Raw genomic sequence first — 9419 nt, 5'->3', positions numbered from 1 at the left:
TTCATGAGTTTGAGCCCCATTCAGCTCTGTGCTGACAGCTCAGAGCCTGGAGCCTGCTTTGGATTCTGTGTCTCCCTCTGTCTCTGCCCCTTGCCCGCTTGCCCTCTGTGTCTGTTTCTCTCAAAAGTAAACATTTAATTTTTTTTTTCAACGTTTATTTATTTTTTTTGGGACAGAGAGAGACAGAGCATGAACGGGGGAGGGGCAGAGAGAGAGGGAGACAGAGAATCGGAAACAGGCTCCAGGCTCTGAGCCATCAGCCCAGAGCCTGACGCGGGGCTCGAACTCACGGACCGCGAGATCGTGACCTGGCTGAAGTCGGACGCTTAACCGACTGCGCCACCCAGGCGCCCCTCAAAAATAAACATTTAAAAAGAAGAAGAAGAAAAAGAAGTGCAGAAATTGGATATAAGCAGTAAGAGACTTACGTATCAATTCGTTATTGTCATGCCATCCAAGCACATGATCAGTGAATTCTACAAAAGTATTGGAATGTGACTGTGACAATTAACACCAACAAAGCAGTACTTTATTACAGATGCTTAAGAAGCTTTGGCCTAAGTGGTTTAGCTTGGGAAGTTACAATAAAGGTTTACCAATTGTTTAAAACAAACAAAAGAATTTCTATTCATAAAATTATGTAAAATATGTTTTGAATAATAAGTTTATTAAATATCTGCTAGATTAATTATTTGCATAACATGTCAATAGTAGCCAAATGAATTGACTTATTCTAGACAACGTTATCAAAGACAATGATGTTAATTACAGATTGATTCACCTGTTGTTGTTTTTCTTAATGTTTATTTTATTTTTGAGAGACAGAGGAACAGACCACAAGTGGGGAGGGGTAGAGAGAAAGGTAGACACAGAATCCAAAGCAGACTCCTGGCAACGCGGGGCTCAAACTAAAAAACTGTGAGATCATGACCTGAGCCAAAGTCGTACGCTTAACGGACTGAGCCACCCAGGCGCCCCACACATTGATTCATCTTAAGGCATTCCTTTTGACAGTAGCTGGAGAACAGGAGGAATTGTCCATTTGAGCCAAGTAAACCAATAAATTAGCATTATATGACCAATAAAATTTATTTTCAGGTAGAAACATAAAGTTTGTTCTTTTTACTACTACAACTCTTCTTACAAATAAACTGTCTCCTAGGAAATATGAGGACTATTTTGAGAAATAGAATTTGGGAAGAGATATCAAAGCCTGATTTTCTTATAACGAATTTGGGAAGCTGAATGATTTCTTTATTTTAGTAAAATCTGTGTCTTTCAATAAAGACTTCTGGAGGGAAAGGGAAAAATGCTGGCAATAGTCAGGAATGTAAGGTAGTATTGAACTTTCTTCAAGGTCGACCAAGGCCAAGACACAAGAAGAAGAAGAGAGACATTCTGAAAGTGGAGCCAGTTACATCAAATTGTCATTCAGGAGGATGCTTGTCGGACTCCTCTAGAAGTATGTGAAAAGTGAGATCAGAAGTTCAATGAGTCTTGAAATATAACTTAAAATGAGATGGAATCAGACATTTCAAAATTATAATTTGTTCTGACTGCATGTCTAGTAGCCTAACTCTTTCAGTGGTCCTGTCTGATGGTTGGTAGAAGAAGCAGTGACCAGGTGCTCAAACTGAGTTCTTAGAAGATCACCAACACAAAGTCCCCAACCACAGAGTCCAGTTGTGACCCGAAGAGTCACATAATGTTCTGGTCCTAAGCTCTCTGGAGAGTGTGAGGGTAATGAGGGTCAATAGTTGAATAGGTTCAGTAACCTAAAAATTCCTTACTATTCATGCAACGTGATGACCAAAGATACTCATTCCTATAATTTGTAGAGAAAACTCACAACCTTTAGAGGCAATGCTTAAAACATTAATGGAGTGAAGATTCAGAGAAGTTTATATGAACATAAAATCTGAAAAGGACTTGTGAAGTGTTTGAATCATGCTGTTCTCGGGATTATTTTTGTTAAGTTCTTTTTTTTTAATTTTTTTTAATGTTTATTTATTTTTGAGACAGAAGGAGACAGAGTGCGAGTGGGGGGAGGGGCAGAAAGAGAGGGAGACAGGAATCCGAAACAGGCTCCAGGCTCTGAGCTGTCAGCACAGAGCCCGATGCGGGGCTCTAAATCACAGACCGCGAGATCATGACCTGAGCCAAAGTTGGACGCTCAACCGACTGAGCCACCCAGGCGCCCCTATTTTTTTTTTTTTTTTTCAACATTTATTTTTGGGACAGAGAGAGACAGAGCATGAACGGGGGAGGGGCAGAGAGAGAGGGAGACACAGAATCGGAAACAGGCTCCAGGCTCTGAGCCATCAGCCCAGAGCCCGACGCGGGGCTCTAACTCACGGACCGCGAGATCGTGACCTGGCCGAAGTCGGACGCTTAACCGACTGCGCCACCCAGGCGCCCCCAGGCGCCCCTATTTTTGTTAAATTCTTTAACAAACAGATGACTGAAGGTCCAAGTCCTTGAGTTACCCAATTAATTACAACTTGTTAGTCAAGTGTACTACGTGAAGAAGTTGAGGAGTGTTCCAACCAAAGATGGACTTACAATTTACAAAATTTTGACCATTTTCCTGTCTTATCAAGACGGACCAACTTAAATGCAGTTCAACACTGTTTGAGAAGACAAACTCAGAATGTACTCTCTGAATTTATTGTATTTTAAGTATTTGGCAGCCGTACAGTAACAGGTCAAATAGGATAAGAATTTGAGACCCTTTCCTGTGATTCTGTCTCACCAGCCTTGTTGACTTTCTTTTTTGCTGTTGTTTTTTTTTTTTTTCCCTCGGCACACAGCACTTACCAAACCAGGAACTTTAGGTCTAAGACCCACATCTTTCCAAACATGAAACAGACCAAATGTTATCAAGTATCTGTTGATAAGAGAAGAAGAATCTTCACCTTCAAGAGATTCATGGCAGGTTGAAACATTCTAGGAAAAAATAGAGTAGAATAAAAATGTTCCTCACTCTTTCTAACTCTTCTCAAAATTATCATTTCAATGGTCAATATGAAGATATGGCCGGACTCAAGAATACCTACAATCACGTCAAATAAACAAAGACATTTAGTCTAAGCCTAGGACAGAGCAAATAATGAGTTCATTATAACATAATCAGTAACACCGTCTCAGGGGTTAACATACATGTGAATTTTTCCTAAATATAAGGAAAAAATATATATATATATTTTCTAAATATTTCCAAATTTGCCCCATAGTCTGCCATTTAATGACGCAAAATTTTATATGTAAATGCATTGAGACCTAAGTGTTACATTAAATTGACACAGCTCTTTGTCAAGAAATGCAGCATCTTAAAACAGTTTTCCTTAGATCTGCTTTTTTTCTTCTACAGCTTTTCTTGTACCCACAAAAGTTTTCACAAATAATTATAATGCATAATATGTAATTAAATTAAAATGTTATCACAACTTAATTAAACATCAAAACAGGCACCCTCCGCCTTGGTGGGAGGGATAGATGCATAAAATAAATCATATACAAAACCAAATCCGGGAGGAAAAAACTTTGCAGGGATATATGGATCAAAGAACTTAACAGCTCTGTCTTTACCATTTTCCCCCTTTATGGTTGAAGAGAAAAAGGCATAAAACTTTGCACTTGAAGAAAGCTATTTTATAAACTTTCAGGTTGCCTCTACACCTACAGTATTGAAATCCACCCCAAATCAAACAACCTACACATGAAGACTGTACATTAGTCTTCCTGCCAAGCCACAATTCTGGAGATAAATCTTGGAATTTGGAAGGCAATCTCCACAGAATCTGCCAAATATGAAAATATACAACCATTATCTATATGCAGCTTAAAGTTCATTCTGTTGGCACCAATTGGATGAAATAACTCACTCCAGCCAAAGACAACGAATCTAGCAGGGTTTTTGAAGAAAGGGAGATTGCTGTCTTTCTGGAACAGGTTATGTGCACAGGTCCTGGGCAAGCTGGAAAGGAAGCCAAACAAGTTTTACTTCACACTATTTATTTATTTATTTTTTTTAATGTTTTATTTATTTTTGAGACAGAGGCAGACCATGAGCAGGGGAGGGGCAGAGAGAGAGGGAGACACAGAATCCGAAGAAGGCTCCAGGCTCTGAGCTGTCAGCACAGAGCCTGACTCGGGGCTTGAACTCACGAGCCGCGAGATCATGACCTGAGCCGAAGAAGTCGGACGCCCAACCGACTGAGCCACCCAAGCGCCCCGCTTCACACTATTGCTGAGAAGAATGAAACAGGGTATTGACTGGGGACAGCCTGGAGGTTCAAGTACCTACTATTTCATATCATTTTAATTAATTGGTGCTAATCTGTGTGATTTAGAAAAAAAACCTATATACTTCTAAGAGAGTTGTAATCCATGCTCTTTTTATTTTTCTAAATCTAATGCTCTGCCTAGCATGGTTCTGCTTTTAGAGCACACCTTGTTGATCTATGCTTAAACTGAACTGTACACATTCTAATCTCTGAGAGCTTTTATAATTATAACTATTCTTAAATTATACACATTAATAATGCCAAAGACTATTAAGTATACTAGATCCCTTCACATAACAGGAGTTTGAAGTCAAACTTTTACTCGGGGAACTGTCATTAACATTTTTCTGTAGTCCCTCTTCTACTAAGACATTCTTTAGTTTATATTGGAGCCCAGTCAGTTTATGTAGCTTATACTGGAGCCTGGTCAAATTCTTCCACACTCTTCCTGCATTTCTTTATATAACGACCCCCATTCCCCAAACTCAATCTCTGTTGTTAATTTCCTGAGGATTGTATAGAATGTTGTCTAAATGAGAAACATCAGTTCTAAGGATGTAGGCAATGTTTTAATTGATCAGATAAACATGGTCCATTTAGTTTTGCTTTAACTCAGACTTCAAAGTACCAAGCTGTATGTTTGCTTCATTTTGGCAGAAGCAAAAAGCCTGAAACTCTTCAGGAGGTAAGGAAGCAGTGGAAATTAGGCATCTGCCCAAAATCTAGGATGAAGAATAAACACTTAAAACCTATTTTAATTTCTACTTTGAACTGAAAAGAAAAGGACTCATGAGAACATTTGAAGACAGGAAAAGGACAATTTTCAAGACCATGAACTTGAACCCATTTGACAGCAGAGGATGTGGTTTCAGGGCCACAGAATATTGGTCTTTCTTCATTAAAGTTCCGTCAGCCCTATCAAGATGAAACACGGGTTCTAACATTTCCTTCACTCTTCCACCTGCTGTGTTAGCCCTGGGTACCGACTTGCCTGGGGAGGATTTATACATGCACTTTTGAACTTCTAATAGAGTCTCTCTTTTGAGTAACCATTTAAAAGAAGATTAAATTTAATTAGACTGTATCTTTTTCCTGTGACATGCTGCCTTCAAAGTCCACTTTATTACATTCTTCTACCCCAGCAGTGTACTAATGCTGGCTGGCACAGGGCACCTTCAGATGCAGGAGGAAAGGAAAGATATAGTTATATATACACCCACTTAATCCCTTGGGAGCATTTTGGGGATGCCTGACATCTGACATCAGTGCCAGCCCAGCAGCACACCTGAGCAAATGTGACTCCAGGATCCACCGGGACTTGTAACAACACCCAGGAATAACCTGAGCTCTCCACGTGTCACCTTGGGTTCTATCATCTCACACCCTATTCGTTTCTTTGTTTCCATGTTCCCTCATTTACTGAATTTGTTGATAATCACTACACATTGGTAGTGAGCACCCACCCACTTATGAAGAAACATTCGTTTTATCCGAAAACCTACGAGTGATTTAATTAATGATCATTCCAGTCTTAATTTGCTCTTGAGACTACATTTAGGCATTTGCTATTATTTCTTCAAGCACATGTCAATGTGCTAAAGATTAACGAGAAGCCCATACCTCAATCCCCGGTCATCCACGAGATCCTGTAGGAAATCTCTAGGTGTAAGATTTGGTAATTTTTCTTTGTACTGGTAGACTTTTGAGAGAAGGGAAAGAAATACGACAAAGAGAAGCAGACATAAAAAGAAAAGAAAAAGTCAGCATTTTCAACGTGTACTGAAGACACATGCCTCTTAAAGAGGAAAGGAAAAGCGACTGCATTGCTATGCATTTGGTCCCATCCATAGTGTGGAGAAGCGCCATGAATGTGGCTTTATCTCGTCATAATCGTGTTGTTGCTTTAGCCAGGATGCCGTGGCATTTTACCAACCTTTCCCTACACGGTCAGACTTTAACAAAGACAAAGAAGAAAGAAAACAAACAGTTTTTAGAGCAAGTTCTCCTTCCTTTTGGTGTGTTTTTCTGCAACGCTGGGGTGTCCCCAGGGCCCTGGCTGCAGGCTCACTGCTGTCGTCCCCGGGGCCCCAAGGCACCCCCACTGCCCAGGCAGGGGGAGGCAGAAGGGTTGTTGGCGATCTTTCAGTTTTTGCTTTTCAACCGGCATGACAGTGCACAGCAGTCGAGTCTATTCTTTCATTTTTCACTGGTGTGAGGGTGTGCAGTCACTTAGCAAAAGAAACCACCGGCGGCTAAAGGGAGAAAAGAGGGAAAAAAGGAACAGGCCAGCCTGGCCTTTCTTTGGGACCTGAAACTGCCCGAGGTTAATTGCTCGCATAAGAAGAATAACTGGCGGCGCCTAATTGAATTTTTATGGAAATAAACAGGTGGCAGATTTACTGTAGCTGTGGGGATAGTAGGGGGCGAAATGCGGTAGCCACATTAACCTGTTTAATTTAATAGCTTCGGTACTGGTAGAAAAAAAAGGCAATGTTGCTCGTTGAGTCAGTTGGATGCCAAATGTAAATAACTACAATTACCCTAGCATGCCCATGTGGTTGAGCAAAATAAGGGCATCGTGCCAGCTTTGACTTGGTTTTCATGTTTATTAATTAAGCTTCTAGAAGTTTCAAAATAAAAGTTTTAACCCACAAAGCACCCTGGAAAAAAGAGGAAGTGGGAAGAATTTGACAAAGGGAAGACAACTGACAGACAGACAAAGGCTCTGCTAACACTAAGAGCTTAGCACAAGTCTTTGACCCAGAGGCTTTGCTAAGTCTACACTGGGCACCAGGATGAACTAAATGCTAACTTTGCACTATGCTTCCCCCCAGTGGTTTAGTTTTAGAAGTGCATTTTTATATTAAGGAACAAAAAATTGGGGACCATCTGGTGAAACATGCGAAGTCCACCGGTAGCTTATTAATGTACCCGATTGCTTTTAAGCCAAATAATAAAAACGAGAGTTTCTGTTTAAAGTTTTGCCAACTTGTATTCAGGCAAAAAAAAATATGAACTGTTCATACATATACATATATATGAATATATATACACACACTTTTTTTTATAACAGAAATTGAAACACACCTTAAAAAAAAACAAATGTTGATAAGAGACAGAAGCAATTACTCTCATGGAGACACCACCCCAGCATTGTGAACATAAAGGTGAATGAAACGTGGGCCTCCTCTGCCAAATTTCCCAGGCTTAAAGGGTGGACAGATTCCCAGCCAAGTAATTTAAATATAAAGCAGAGTTTGCTAAGCACTGAAAAAGGCACAAAATAGAGAGCACCAGAAAGTCATTTTACAAATGAGAAATCTTTTACCTTATTTGAATCACCAGACCAAATACCTAAAAGCCAACATTATCAGAACCAGAGGAGTTTAGTCAGACGTTACAATCCAACTTGGAACATTTTCTGTTTATCTTCACTATTTTAGAGTAAGCTAGTAAAATGTGAGAGGGACTGAAAGGGTGCTCTCCTTCTCCATCGGTTTTGGTTTGTTTGCTTTTAAGTGCGAAAACCTCTAGTGAATTCTTGCTAAGTGCAGCTTGCTGTACAACCGCACTCCAGGGGGACCCGTACCTTGGCTGCTGAGTCCTTCAGTGCATGGTCTCAGGCTCTTCTCTTCTCCCTCTGTGATTTCCCCACAGCTCTGGCTTCATTTCCAATCCATGGACCAGTGACCCCTGTATTTATTATGCATTTCATCACCAAACCGGTTTTCATTCCTCACCCCCGTGTCTGTTTTCACTTAACATCTTCACATAAATGTGTCAGGCTTCTCCGTCTCTACAGGTCCAAGAATGAACTTATGATCATTGCCCCAAGTTTATTCCCCACCCCTCAAAGCAAATGAGCCAAGAATCAGACTCACTCCAGATACTTCAGATTGTGTATATATGTATATTTACAATATATACACACATATATATACATATACTATACAAGCCAGAAATTTTAGATAGAAAGATGATAGATGGATAGATAGATAATCTTCTGCTCTACAAGCCAGAAATATGAGAATACTGCTTTACATTTTCTACTTCCATGTGCCCAATTTTCAAATCATTATCAATAGGCCATCACCAATCCTATTAATATCACTTCCTAGATATCTCATAAATTTACCTATTTCTATGTCCATACAACAAACCCTCCCTTGGATTGCTGTAATAGATCAATACTATATTTTGTTACTCTCTGATTAAACCCACAGTGCAGTCAGAGAAGTCTTTTAAATATCTGAACATGACATTTCTTTACCTAAAACCATGCACTTGGCGCGCGTGGGTGGCTCAGGCAATTGAACATCGGACTCTTGATTTTGGCTCAGCTCATGATCCCAGGTCATGGTATCGAGCCCCATGTTGAGCTCTGTGCTGAGTATGGAGCCTGCTTAAGATTCTGTCTCTTTCTCCCTCTGGCACTCTCCCCCATTTGCTTGCACTCTCTTTCTCTAAAAAACAAAAACAAAAGTTAAAAAAAAATACATGTGGTTGATTTCGCATTGCTCTTAAGACTGGCAAATCCAGCCAGTTTAGCCCTTGTCTATTACTTCAGCCTCCTCTCTGGCCACTTTGGCCCAGGCCATCGCCACTCCAGGTAGAGAGTCTTTCATTCAGTTCTTTAGATACACTCTTCTCTCCCGTGGCGGGTGGTGTTTTGGCCCTTCCCCTTTGATTAAGCTAATACCTACCTCTGCCTCAGAGCTCATGTGAAGTGTCACTTGCTGAAGGAAGACTTTCCTTATCTCTCCTGCTGTTTCCTTCAAACCTTCCCTGCACACACTTACACACAAATGCCAGACAACATGAGCTCATAGAATTATCTTGATCAATGCCAGTCTTCTCCATTGTACCTAACATCCAGCAAAGTATGAAACTTGGTTGGTACTGAATACATGTTTATTAAATGGATAACTGGGTACAATTTATAACCACTCAATGTACCTCTGTGTCTTTTACATAGGCCTAAATGGAGACATGAAAAGAATCCTCACCCGGACATCATTCATGCTTTGATGATGTCTTTTAACTTTTGTGATTCACCTATGGATTCAATATTACTTTGAATTTTAGTACTTGAGTAGGTAAGGTCAAGTCCAGAAGCTTGGCAATTTCAATCTT

The 9419-nt window shown here is 40.2% G+C and overlaps 1 long non-coding RNA gene across 1 annotated transcript; it reads right to left on the bottom strand.

Moving 5' to 3' along the window:
• Window positions 1-2645: 2645 nt before the first annotated feature.
• Window positions 2646-9419, bottom strand: LOC147581753 (uncharacterized). The gene is made up of 2 exons (XR_015250219.1): window positions 7876-9419; window positions 2646-3976 (listed from the first exon to the last, which is right to left on the bottom strand). It is a non-coding gene; the product is annotated as an uncharacterized LOC147581753 (long non-coding RNA).

Source organism: Puma concolor, chromosome B1, assembly GCF_028749965.1.
Source record: "Puma concolor isolate L17-30 chromosome B1, mPumCon1.1.hap2, whole genome shotgun sequence".
NCBI classification, from domain to species: domain Eukaryota; kingdom Metazoa; phylum Chordata; class Mammalia; order Carnivora; family Felidae; genus Puma; species Puma concolor.
This window is presented reverse-complemented; position numbering and strand designations above follow the sequence as displayed.